The sequence below is a fragment of the Triturus cristatus genome, chromosome 1_1 (assembly GCF_964204655.1).
Source record: "Triturus cristatus chromosome 1_1, aTriCri1.1, whole genome shotgun sequence".
Classification (NCBI taxonomy): Eukaryota; Metazoa; Chordata; class Amphibia; order Caudata; family Salamandridae; genus Triturus; species Triturus cristatus.
In genome coordinates this window covers 674,567,876-674,581,542 of record NC_140579.1, presented here as the reverse complement: position 1 = coordinate 674,581,542, position 13,667 = coordinate 674,567,876, and positions in this window count along the sequence as shown.

Sequence of the window (13,667 nt, the reverse complement as noted above, 5' to 3'; positions counted from 1 at the left end):
AAGGAAAATCTACCCTGTTGATTTCAAATGTGTTAGCATTTGCCTCTCATCTGTGAGATATTGATTTGTGCTGAATGCTAACCATCACAGTTCAAGAAAACAAGCTGCCCCTTTCCTGCGAGTACAAGTCTTACAGAACAAGAGCAACACAAATTAAATCTCTGACAACAATTCCTGTGTGCAGACAGACTCATGGTGTGATTCTAGGCAGAAAACGATATTTGATTGGCAATTTCAAAGCACATTTACTACTGTGGTAGAGCAAGTGATAATTACTGTAACAGCCTGACACATTTTCCTTATAGTTTAGAGAGGCAGAAAAGAGCACATGTCCTAGCAGCTACTTGAGACCATGAGCATGTGGAACCTGGGTGAGTGATTAGACTAGAGCAAAGGAAATTAGCCCTGGTGACGTTGAATGTGTTAGCGATACACACTCCTATCTGAAATACCACACAGTGCTGAATAGTAAGCATGGGAGTGCAGGAGAAGCAGCTGGCTGTGTGCTAAGAGTGTGTTTCTGGAGACTGTGTATTGTCAGGTGCAAGAGAGATCTGCATGGACGCTTGCACAACTGCATGAAGACTGCAGAGATGTATGTAAGAGTACATGTGTGGTAAGGGTTAATTGGTTTTTTGAACATGTAGGAACTTCCTCACCCATTGCAGGAGTGGAAGGAAAATCTACCCTGTTGATTTCAAATGTGTTAGCATTTGCCTCTCATCTGTGAGATATTGATTTGTGCTGAATGCTAACCATCACAGTTCAAGAAAACAAGCTGCCCCTTTCCTGCGAGTGCAAGTCTTACAGAACAAGAGCAACACAAATTAAATCTCTGACAACAATTCCTGTGTGCAGACAGACTCATGGTGTGATTCTAGGCAGAAAACGATATTTGATTGGCAATTTCAAAGCACATTTACTGCTGTGGTAGAGCAAGTGATAATTACTGTAACAGCCTGACACATTTTCCTTATAGTTTAGAGAGGCAGAAAAGAGCACATGTCCTAACAGCTACTAGAGACCATGAGTATGTGGAACCTTGGTGAGTGATTAGACTAGAGCAAAGGAAATGAGCCTTGGTGACGTTGAATGTGTTAGCGTTACACACTGCTATCTGAAATACCACACAGTGCTGCATAGTAAGCATGGGAGTGCAGGAGAAGCAGCTGGCTGTGTGCTAAGAGTGTGTTTCTGGAGACTGTGTATTGTCAGGTGCAAGAGAGATCTGCATGGACGCTTGCACAACTGCATGAAGACTGCAGAGATGTATGTAAGAGTACATGTGTGGTAAGGGTTAATTGGAGTTTTGAACATGTAGGAACTACCTCACCCATTGCAGGAGTGGAAGGAAAATCTACCCTGTTGATTTCAAATGTGTTAGCATTTGCCTCTCATCTGTGAGATATTGATTTGTGCTGAATGCTAACCATCACAGTTCAAGAAAACAAGCTGCCCCTTTCCTGCGAGTGCAAGTCTTACAGAACAAGAGCAACACAAATTAAATCTCTGACAACAATTCCTGTGTGCAGACAGACTCATGGTGTGATTCTAGGCAGAAAACGATATTTGATTGGCAATTTCAAAGCACATTTACTACTGTGGTAGAGCAAGTGATAATTACTGTAACAGCCTGACACATTTTCCTTATAGTTTAGAGAGGCAGAAAAGAGCACATGTCTTAACAGCTACTAGAGACCATGAGTATGTGGAACCTTGGTGAGTGATTAGACTAGAGCAAAAGAAATTAGCCTTGGTGACGTTGAATGTGTTAGCGTTACACACTGCTATCTGAAATACCACACAGTGCTGCATAGTAAGCATGGGAGTGCAGGAGAAGCAGCTGGCTGTGTGCTAAGAGTGTGTTTCTGGAGACTGTGTATTGTCAGGTGCAAGAGAGATCTGCATGGACGCTTGCACAACTGCATGAAGACTGCAGAGATGTATGTGAGAGTACATGTGTGGTAAGGGTTAATTGGAGTTTTGAACATGTAGGAACTACCTCACCCATTGCAGGAGTGGAAGGAAAATCTACCATGTTGATTTCAAATGTGTTAGCATTTGCCTCTCATTTGTGAGATAGTGATTTGTGCTGAATGCTAACCATCACAGTTCAAGAAAACAAGCTGCCCCTTTCCTGCGAGTGCAAGTCTTACAGAACAAGAGCAACACAAATTAAATCTATGACAACAATTCCTGTGTGCAGACAGACTCATGGTGTGATTCTAGGCAGAAAAAGATATTTGATTGGCAATTTCAAAGCACATTTACTACTGTGGTAGAGCAAGTGATAATTACTGTAACAGCCTGACACATTTTCCTTATAGTTTAGAGAGGCAGAAAAGAGCACATGTCCTAACAGCTACTAGAGACCATGAGTATGTGGAACCTTGGTGAGTGATTAGACTAGAGCAAAGGAAATGAGCCTTGGTGACGTTGAATGTGTTAGCGTTACACACTGCTATCTGAAATAATACACAGTGCTGCATAGTAAGCATGGGAGTGCAGGAGAAGCAGCTGGCTGTGTGCTAAGAGTGTGTTTCTGGAGACTGTGTATTGTCAGGTGCAAGAGAGATCTGCATGGACGCTTGCACAACTGCATGAAGACTGCAGAGATGTATGTAAGAGTACATGTGTGGTAAGGGTTAATTGGAGTTTTGAACATGTAGGAACTACCTCACCCATTGCAGGAGTGGAAGGAAAATCTACCCTGTCGATTTCAAATGTGTTAGCATTTGCCTCTCATCTCTCGATTGCTTGTTATTTTGTGCTAATCACTCGCCTTGAGGCGGAAAGCCGGGGCTCTTAGCGCTCGCTTGCGCTGCTATCTTTCTGTGTTATTTTAATTGAGAAGAACTGCACAGATACTTTTGCCACTACGAACGCTGCCTTCAGCATCTAAAAATTGTAAGAACTGATCCATTTTAAAAAAATTGTATATATCTTAAATAGCCCGTTTTTATCTTTGTTCTTACCTGGGGTGAGATTACTTCCCTCCAGGCAGCAGTCAAACAGGACAGCGCAGCTCAGCTTTGAGTGACGCTGGGCACTCCCCCCCCACCCACCGGAGCCGCCATCTTGGGAAGGGAAGGGAGACGGTGCAGTCCATCGTCCCTCCTACCCTCCTCACTCACCAATGGATAAAAACATCTGCTCCGCACGTCCGCGCAGCGGGCGGGCGCAGCGGGCGGGCGCAGCGGGCGCGCCGGCGGCGCGCCGAAGGCGCGCCAAAGGCAAGCCCGTCTGCGCCCGTCCGCGCTGAGGACGTGCTGCAGGACGGGCTGGACCCTGGGCCCCCAGGCATTGACGCGCCTTCCTCCCGGGGGGACCTTTATGGCACCCTTTTGTCCCTTAGACCCCCTGCGCTCTGCTGCCATCATCAGCTCAGACCCGAGGTATTGTGTCGCGCCCACCTGTGTCCCTCGTGCAACGTTCCTTTTGCCGGTCCTACTCAGGCCCGCATTTATTCAATCTCTTCTTTGCCGGCCAGTCATACCTCCCAATCCAAACAGGGATTTTTGATCAATGCGCGCTCATTGATCAAACATGGGATTGAATTTCACGATTTTGTTAGTTCAAGGAACCCTGACTGGATCTTTGTTACAGAAACGTGGGCTACTGAGTCTTCTGGCCATGATCTGCTTCTGGCCATTCCTGAAGGATACACCTTTCTAAGGTTAGACAGAGAACGCTGTAGAGGGGGTGGAATAGCCATTCTTTTTAAATCTACTCTCACATGTACCATAAAACCCTTATCGATCTCTACGGATCCTTTTGAGGCGCTATACTTTTGTATTGTGCATACCCCGGTGAGATCCTTTTCTGGCATACTACTTTATAGGCCCCCTGGGTCTAGAGCTAATTTTTGCTCAGAACTTTTTAGAATTTTGGAACCTTATTTTGGTAGACCCCATCTCACTATTCTGGGCGACATTAATTTTCACCTAGAGGATGTTACTTCGAAAGAGACCTGTTCTCTGCTTAATTCTCTGGAGGCATGTGACTTTGCACAACGAGTTCTCCACCCGACTCATAAGGCGGGGCATATCCTTGACGGGATCTTTTCCAACGACCCTAGATTAGGGGTTGGGACACCGGTCCCGATTACCTGGTCTGACCATTTAGCAGTCCCGCTGTTTCTAGACATTCCCTGCCCCGTTGCCATTGTGGGCTCTGGTAAAAAACAATTTAAAAGGAGCTTCAAAAATTTTACTAAGGAGGCTGTAGCCCCTTTTATTCTCAATGCCCATATTTCAACTCAGCGGAAGGTGGATGAGTCGGCCCAAGAACTTGCTGATGCCATCACCAGAGCCGCTGACGAACTAGCTCCTCCTTCCCTGAAAGCTGCAGCTAGACAGAAGCCAGCTGCCCCCTGGTTTTCCGTCGATCTGAGGCTTCTCAGACAAACTTGCAGACAGAAGGAACGTAGGTGGCGTAAATCCTGGGATCTCAAGGATAGAGAAGGCTATAAGAGCCTACTACGTGAGTACAAAAAGAGAGTCATTAAGGAAAAACAGGATTATTTTTCCAATTTAACCTGTTCTTTAACATCCTCCAAAGAGCTTTTCAAAATAGTGGACTCTTTGTGCTCTCTCCAGGCCCCCGATCCTGTAGTAGCTTCCCAGGAGCTATGCAATGATATATCAGACTTTTTCTACAAAAAGATAGATGATATCTACATAGCTCTAAAGTCGCAGGGGAACTCGCTCAATGCCGAGGATTTCTCCCAAATTAAACATCTGGAAGCTTGGACTAAAGAATCCTCTCACTCCCTTGATCATTTCCCTGCCCTTTCGCTAGAGGATCTTAATAGCCTGTTGGACAAAACTAAATCGTCATCTCCACTTGATCCAGTTCCTCTGAAAGTACTGAAGAACTGCAGAGAGATCATTCTTCCTTCGATGCTGGAAGTCATGAATGGAGCATTGGAACAGTGCATCTTCCCGTCACTTTGGAAGAAAGCCATCGTGAAGCCGCTGCTGAAAAAGACCACCTTGGACCCTGGAGTACTGAAGAACTTTAGACCCATCTCTCTGCTGCCGGCCCCTGCTAAGATGTTGGAGACCCATTTGAATTTCCATCTTTCAAACTTCCTCGATACCTCTGGTTTCCTGGACGGGTCCCAACATGGCTTTAGAAAGCTGCATAGCACGGAGTCTGCTTTGACGAAAGTCATGGACAACATCCGCAGAAAAGTGGATTTGGGTCTAACCACCGTACTGGTGCTGCTGGATCTTTCAGCAGCATTTGACACCCTGTCTCCCCTTACTTTAACAACTAGGTTAAGGGAGGCAGGGGTAGAAGGACCGGCACTCAGTCTCCTGAGCTCCTTTCTTCAACAACGAGAGCAGCGTGTCATGCTAGGTGAATACCTCTCCCCCGCTAAGTCTTTGCAATGTGGGGTGCCACAGGGGTCGGCATTGAGTCCGACCCTGTTTAACATCTACGTGGCCCCACTTGCAAGACTAGTAAGATCTCAGGGGATGGAGGTAGTGTCGTATGCCGACGACACGCAGATTATGGTATCCCTGACTCACTCTGTGGGTGAAACCGCTTCTAACTTTAGGGCCTGCATGCAACTTGTTGCAGAGTGGATGATTGCCAACTCCCTAAAGTTGAACGGGGACAAGACAGAGGTCCTGGTCTTTGGCAAGGACCAGGGCATATGGTCAGATGATTGGTGGCCTCCTTCTTTAGGTAGCTGCCCAACACCAACACAATCTGCCAGGAACCTAGGCGTCATCTTCGACACCCAGCTCTCTATGGAGCTTCAGGTCAACAGAACGGTGGCTACCTGTTGGGGAGTCATCAAGACCTTGAAAAGAATCGTACACTACTTGTCCCCTCAGGCACGGAAACAGGTGGTGATCGCCCTTGTTGGCTCAAGGCTTGATTACTGCAACTCAGTGTACGCCGGGGCCAACAAGGGCCTGCTTCAGCGTTTGCAGGTCATACAAAACGCGGCAGCGCGGTTTGCTCTCGCTTTGCCCTGGCTGGCCTCGATGATCTTAGCAAGGAAGAACCTCCACTGGCTCCCCATCTCCTCAAGGATCACTTTTAAACTCCTCTGCCTTACATATAAGGCTTTAACTGCAGGCCCGGCTGATGCCCTTGGATCACTTCTCTCTAGATACGTTCCGAGTAGATGTCTCCGATCCAGTGAGCTTAATCAACTGGTAATTCCCAGAGCCAAGAAGGCTAGATGGGGGAGCAAAGCTTTTTCCATACTGGCTCCTCTGATGTGGAATTCACTCCCCCTGGAAATCAAAACACTGCCCTCCCTTGACCTCTTTAGGAAGTCATTGAAAACCTGGCTCTTTATCAATGCTTACCAGTAGGCTCTGTTTCTTTTCGCTCACAGTCTTTATTTGGATTAGGCGCCTTGACGCCCATTGGGCATAGCTGCGCAATATAAATAATGTTTCATTCATTCATCTGTGAGATATTGATTTGTGCTGAATGCTAACCATCACAGTTCAAGAAAACAAGCTGCCCCTTTCCTGCGAGTGCAAGTCTTACAGAACAAGAGCAACACAAATTAAATCTCTGACAACAATTACTGTGTGCAGACACACTCAAGGTGTGATTCTAGGCAGAAAACGATATTTGATTGGCAATTTCAAAGCACATTTACTACTGTGGTAGAGCAAGTGATAATTACTGTAACAGCCTGACACATTTTCCTTATAGTTTAGAGAGGCAGAAAAGAGCACATGTCCTAACAGCTACTAGAGACCATGAGTATGTGGAACCTTGGTGAGTGATTAGACTAGAGCAAAGGAAATGAGCCTTGGTGACGTTGAATGTGTTAGCGTTACACACTGCTATCTGAAATACCACACAGTGCTGCATAATAAGCATGGGAGCGCAGGAGAAGCAGCTGGCTGTGTGCTAAGAGTGTGTTTCTGGAGACTGTGTATTGTCAGGTGCAAGAGAGATCTGCATGGACGCTTGCACAACTGCATGAAGACTGCAGAGATGTATTTGAGAGTACATGTGTGGTAAGGGTTAATTGGAGTTTTGAACATGTAGGAACTACCTCACCCATTGCAGGAGTGGAAGGAAAATCTACCATGTTGATTTCAAATGTGTTAGCATTTGCCTGTCATTTGTGAGATAGTGATTTGTGCTGAATGCTAACCATCACAGTTCAAGAAAACAAGCTGCCCCTTTCCTGCGAGTACAAGTCTTACAGAACAAGAGCAACACAAATTAAATCTCTGACAACAATTCCTGTGTGCAGACAGACTCATGGTGTGATTCTAGGCAGAAAACGATATTTGATTGGCAATTTCAAAGCACATTTACTACTGTGGTAGAGCAAGTGATAATTACTGTAACAGCCTGACACATTTTCCGATAGTTTAGAGAGGCAGAAAAGAGCACATGTCCTAACAGCAACTAGAGACCATGAGTATGTGGAACCTTGGTGAGTGATTAGACTAGAGCAAAGGAAATGAGCCTTGGTGACGTTGAATGTGTTAGCGTTACACACTGCTATCTGAAATACCACACAGTGCTGCATAGTAAGCATGGGAGTGCAGGAGAAGCAGCTGGCTGTGTGCTAAGAGTGTGTTTCTGGAGACTGTGTATTGTCAGGTGCAAGAGAGATCTGCATGGATGCTTGCACAACTGCATGAAGACTGCAGAGATGTATGTAAGAGTACATGTGTGGTAAGGGTTAATTGGAGTTTTGAACATGTAGGAACTACCTCACCCATTGCAGGAGTGGAAGGAAAATCTACCCTGTTGATTTCAAATGTGTTAGCATTTGCCTCTCATCTGTGAGATATTGATTTGTGCTGAATGCTAACCATCACAGTTCAAGAAAACAAACTGCCCCTTTCCTGCGAGTGCAAGTCTTACTGAACAAGAGCAACACAAATTAAATCTATGACAACAATTCCTGTGTGCAGACAGACTCATGGTGTGATTCTAGGCAGAAAACTATATTTGATTGGCAATTTCAAAGCACATTTACTACTGTGGTAGAGCAAGTGATAATTACTGTAACAGCCTGACACATTTTCCTTATAGTTTAGAGAGGCAGAAAAGAGCACATGTCCTAACAGCTACTAGAGACCATGAGTATGTGGAACCTTGGTGAGTGATTAGACTAGAGCAAAGGAAATGAGCCTTGGTGACGTTGAATGTGTTAGCGTTACACACTGCTATCTGAAATACCACACAGTGCTGCATAGTAAGCATGGGAGTGCAGGAGAAGCAGCTGGCTGTGTGCTAAGAGTGTGTTTCTGGAGACTGTGTATTGTCAGGTGCAAGAGAGATCTGCATGGACGCTTGCACAACTGCATGAAGACTGCAGAGATGTATGTGAGAGTACATGTGTGGTAAGGGTTAATTGGAGTTTTGAACATGTAGGAACTACCTCACCCATTGCAGGAGTGGAAGGAAAATCTACCATGTTGATTTCAAATGTGTTAGCATTTGCCTCTCATTTGTGAGATAGTGATTTGTGCTGAATGCTAACCATCACAGTTCAAGAAAACAAGCTGCCCCTTTCCTGCGAGTGCAAGTCTTACAGAACAACAGCAACACAAATTAAATCCCTGACAACAATTCCTGTGTGCAGACAGACTCATGGTGTGATTCTAGGCAGAAAACGATATTTGTTCGGCAATTTCAAAGCACATTTACTACTGTGGTAGAGCAAGTGATAATTACTGTAACAGCCTGACACATTTTCCTTATAGTTTAGAGAGGCAGAAAAGAGCACATGTCCTAGCAGCTACTTGAGACCATGAGCATGTGGAACCTGGGTGAGTGATTAGACTAGAGCAAAGGAAATTAGCCTTGGTGACGTTGAATGTGTTAGCGATACACATTCCTATCTGAAATACCACACAGTGCTGAATAGTAAGCATGGGAGTGCAGGAGAAGCAGCTGGCTGTGTGCTAAGAGTGTGTTTCTGGAGACTGTGTATTGTCAGGTGCAAGAGAGATCTGCATGGACGCTTGCACAACTGCATGAAGACTGCAGAGATGTATGTAAGAGTACATGTGTGGTAAGGGTTAATTGGTTTTTTGAACGTGTAGGAACTACCTCACCCATTGCAGGAGTGGAAGGAAAATCTACCCTGTTGATTTCAAATGTGTTAGCATTTGCCTCTCATCTGTGAGATATTGATTTGTGCTGAATGCTAACCATCACAGTTCAAGAAAACAAGCTGCCCCTTTCCTGCGAGTACAAGTCTTACAGAACAAGAGCAACACAAATTAAATCTCTGACAACAATTCCTGTGTGCAGACAGACTCATGGTGTGATTCTAGGCAGAAAACGATATTTGATTGGCAATTTCAAAGCACATTTACTACTGTGGTAGAGCAAGTGATAATTACTGTAACAGCCTGACACATTTTCCGATAGTTTAGAGAGGCAGAAAAGAGCACATGTCCTAACAGCAACTAGAGACCATGAGTATGTGGAACCTTGGTGAGTGATTAGACTAGAGCAAAGGAAATGAGCCTTGGTGACGTTGAATGTGTTAGCGTTACACACTGCTATCTGAAATACCACACAGTGCTGCATAGTAAGCATGGGAGTGCAGGAGAAGCAGCTGGCTGTGTGCTAAGAGTGTGTTTCTGGAGACTGTGTATTGTCAGGTGCAAGAGAGATCTGCATGGATGCTTGCACAACTGCATGAAGACTGCAGAGATGTATGTAAGAGTACATGTGTGGTAAGGGTTAATTGGAGTTTTGAACATGTAGGAACTACCTCACCCATTGCAGGAGTGGAAGGAAAATCTACCCTGTTGATTTCAAATGTGTTAGCATTTGCCTCTCATCTGTGAGATATTGATTTGTGCTGAATGCTAACCATCACAGTTCAAGAAAACAAACTGCCCCTTTCCTGCGAGTGCAAGTCTTACTGAACAAGAGCAACACAAATTAAATCTATGACAACAATTCCTGTGTGCAGACAGACTCATGGTGTGATTCTAGGCAGAAAACGATATTTGATTGGCAATTTCAAAGCACATTTACTACTGTGGTAGAGCAAGTGATAATTACTGTAACAGCCTGACACATTTTCCTTATAGTTTAGAGAGGCAGAAAAGAGCACATGTCCTAACAGCTACTAGAGACCATGAGTATGTGGAACCTTGGTGAGTGATTAGACTAGAGCAAAGGAAATGAGCCTTGGTGACGTTGAATGTGTTAGCGTTACACACTGCTATCTGAAATACCACACAGTGCTGCATAGTAAGCATGGGAGTGCAGGAGAAGCAGCTGGCTGTGTGCTAAGAGTGTGTTTCTGGAGACTGTGTATTGTCAGGTGCAAGAGAGATCTGCATGGACGCTTGCACAACTGCATGAAGACTGCAGAGATGTATGTGAGAGTACATGTGTGGTAAGGGTTAATTGGAGTTTTGAACATGTAGGAACTACCTCACCCATTGCAGGAGTGGAAGGAAAATCTACCATGTTGATTTCAAATGTGTTAGCATTTGCCTCTCATTTGTGAGATAGTGATTTGTGCTGAATGCTAACCATCACAGTTCAAGAAAACAAGCTGCCCCTTTCCTGCGAGTGCAAGTCTTACAGAACAACAGCAACACAAATTAAATCCCTGACAACAATTCCTGTGTGCAGACAGACTCATGGTGTGATTCTAGGCAGAAAACGATATTTGATTGGCAATTTCAAAGCACATTTACTACTGTGGTAGAGCAAGTGATAATTACTGTAACAGCCTGACACATTTTCCTTATAGTTTAGAGAGGCAGAAAAGAGCACATGTCCTAGCAGCTACTTGAGACCATGAGCATGTGGAACCTGGGTGAGTGATTAGACTAGAGCAAAGGAAATTAGCCTTGGTGACGTTGAATGTGTTAGCGATACACATTCCTATCTGAAATACCACACAGTGCTGAATAGTAAGCATGGGAGTGCAGGAGAAGCAGCTGGCTGTGTGCTAAGAGTGTGTTTCTGGAGACTGTGTATTGTCAGGTGCAAGAGAGATCTGCATGGACGCTTGCACAACTGCATGAAGACTGCAGAGATGTATGTAAGAGTACATGTGTGGTAAGGGTTAATTGGAGTTTTGAACATGTAGGAACTACCTCACCCATTGCAGGAGTGGAAGGAAAATCTACCCTGTTGATTTCAAATGTGTTAGCATTTGCCTCTCATCTGTGAGATATTGATTTGTGCTGAATGCTAACCATCACAGTTCAAGAAAACAAGCTGCCCCTTTCCTGCGAGTGCAAGTCTTACAGAACAAGAGCAACACAAATTAAATCTCTGACAACAATTCCTTTGTGCAGACAGACTCATGGTGTGATTCTAGGCAGAAAACGATATTTGATTGGCAATTTCAAAGCACATTTACTACTGTGGTAGAGCAAGTGATAATTACTGTAACAGCCTGACACATTTTCCTTATAGTTTAGAGAGGCAGAAAAGAGCACATGTCCTAACAGCTACTAGAGACCATGAGTATGTGGAACCTTGGTGAGTGATTAGACTAGAGCAAAAGAAATGAGCCTTGGTGACGTTGAATGTGTTAGCGTTACACACTGCTATCTGAAATACCACACAGTGCTGCATAGTAAGCATGGGAGTGCAGGAGAAGCAGCTGGCTGTGTGCTAAGAGTGTGTTTCTGGAGACTGTGTATTGTCAGGTGCAAGAGAGATCTGCATGGACGCTTGCACAACTGCATGAAGACTGCAGAGATGTATGTGAGAGTACATGTGTGGTAAGGGTTAATTGGAGTTTTGAACATGTAGGAACTACCTCACCCATTGCAGGAGTGGAAGGAAAATCTACCATGTTGATTTCAAATGTGTTAGCATTTGCCTCTCATTTGTGAGATAGTGATTTGTGCTGAATGCTAACCATCACAGTTCAAGAAAACAAGCTGCCCCTTTCCTGCGAGTGCAAGTCTTACAGAACAAGAGCAACACAAATTAAATCTATGACAACAATTCCTGTGTGCAGACAGACTCATGGTGTGATTCTAGGCAGAAAAAGATATTTGATTGGCAATTTCAAAGCACATTTACTACTGTGGTAGAGCAAGTGATAATTACTGTAACAGCCTGACACATTTTCCTTATAGTTTAGAGAGGCAGAAAAGAGCACATGTCCTAACAGCTACTAGAGACCATGAGTATGTGGAACCTTGGTGAGTGATTAGACTAGAGCAAAGGAAATGAGCCTTGGTGACGTTGAATGTGTTAGCGTTACACACTGCTATCTGAAATACCACACGGTGCTGCATAGTAAGCATGGGAGTGCAGGAGAAGCAGCTGGCTGTGTGCTAAGAGTGTGTTTCTGGAGACTGTGTATTGTCAGGTGCAAGAGAGATCTGCATGGACGCTTGCACAACTGCATGAAGACTGCAGAGATGTATGTAAGAGTACATGTGTGGTAAGGGTTAATTGGAGTTTTGAACATGTAGGAACTACCTCACCCATTGCAGGAGTGGAAGGAAAATCTACCCTGTCGATTTCAAATGTGTTAGCATTTGCCTCTCATCTGTGAGATATTGATTTGTGCTGAATGCTAACCATCACAGTTCAAGAAAACAAGCTGCCCCTTTCCTGCGAGTGCAAGTCTTACAGAACAAGAGCAACACAAATTAAATCTCTGACAACAATTCCTGTGTGCAGACAGACTCAAGGTGTGATTCTAGGCAGAAAACGATATTTGATTGGCAATTTCAAAGCACATTTACTACTGTGGTAGAGCAAGTGATAATTACTGTAACAGCCTGACACATTTTCCTTATAGTTTAGAGAGGCAGAAAAGAGCACATGTCCTAACAGCTACTAGAGACCATGAGTATGTGGAAACTTGGTGAGTAATTAGACTAGAGGAAAGGAAATGAGCCTTGGTGACGTTGAATGTGTTAGCGTTACACACTGCTATCTGAAATACCACACAGTGCTGCATAGTAAGCATGGGAGCGCAGGAGAAGCAGCTGGCTGTGTGCTAAGAGTGTGTTTCTGGAGACTGTGTATTGTCAGGTGCAAGAGAGATCTGCATGGACGCTTGCACAACTGCATGAAGACTGCAGAGATGTATGTGAGAGTACATGTGTGGTAAGGGTTAATTGGAGTTTTGAACATGTAGGAACTACCTCACCCATTGCAGGAGTGGAAGGAAAATCTACCATGTTGATTTCAAATGTGTTAGCATTTGCCTGTCATTTGTGAGATAGTGATTTGTGCTGAATGCTAACCATCACAGTTCAAGAAAACAAGCTGCCCCTTTCCTGCGAGTGCAAGTCTTACAGAACAAGAGCAACACAAATTAAATCTATGAAAACAATTCCTGTGTGCAGACAGACTCATGGTGTGATTCTAGGCAGAAAACGATATTTGATTGGCAATTTCAAAGCACATTTACTACTGTGGTAGAGCAAGTGATAATTACTGTAACAGCCTGACACATTTTCCTTATAGTTTAGAGAGGCAGAAAAGAGCACATGTCCTAACAGCTACTAGAGACCATGAGTATGTGGAACCTTGGTGAGTGATTACACTAGAGCAAAGGAAATGAGCCTTGGTGACGTTGAATGTGTTAGCGTTACACACTGCTATCTGAAATACCACACAGTGCTGCATAGTAAGCATGGGAGTGCAGGAGAAGCAGCTGGCTATGTGCTAAGAGTGTTTTTCTGGAGACTGAATTGTCAGGTGCA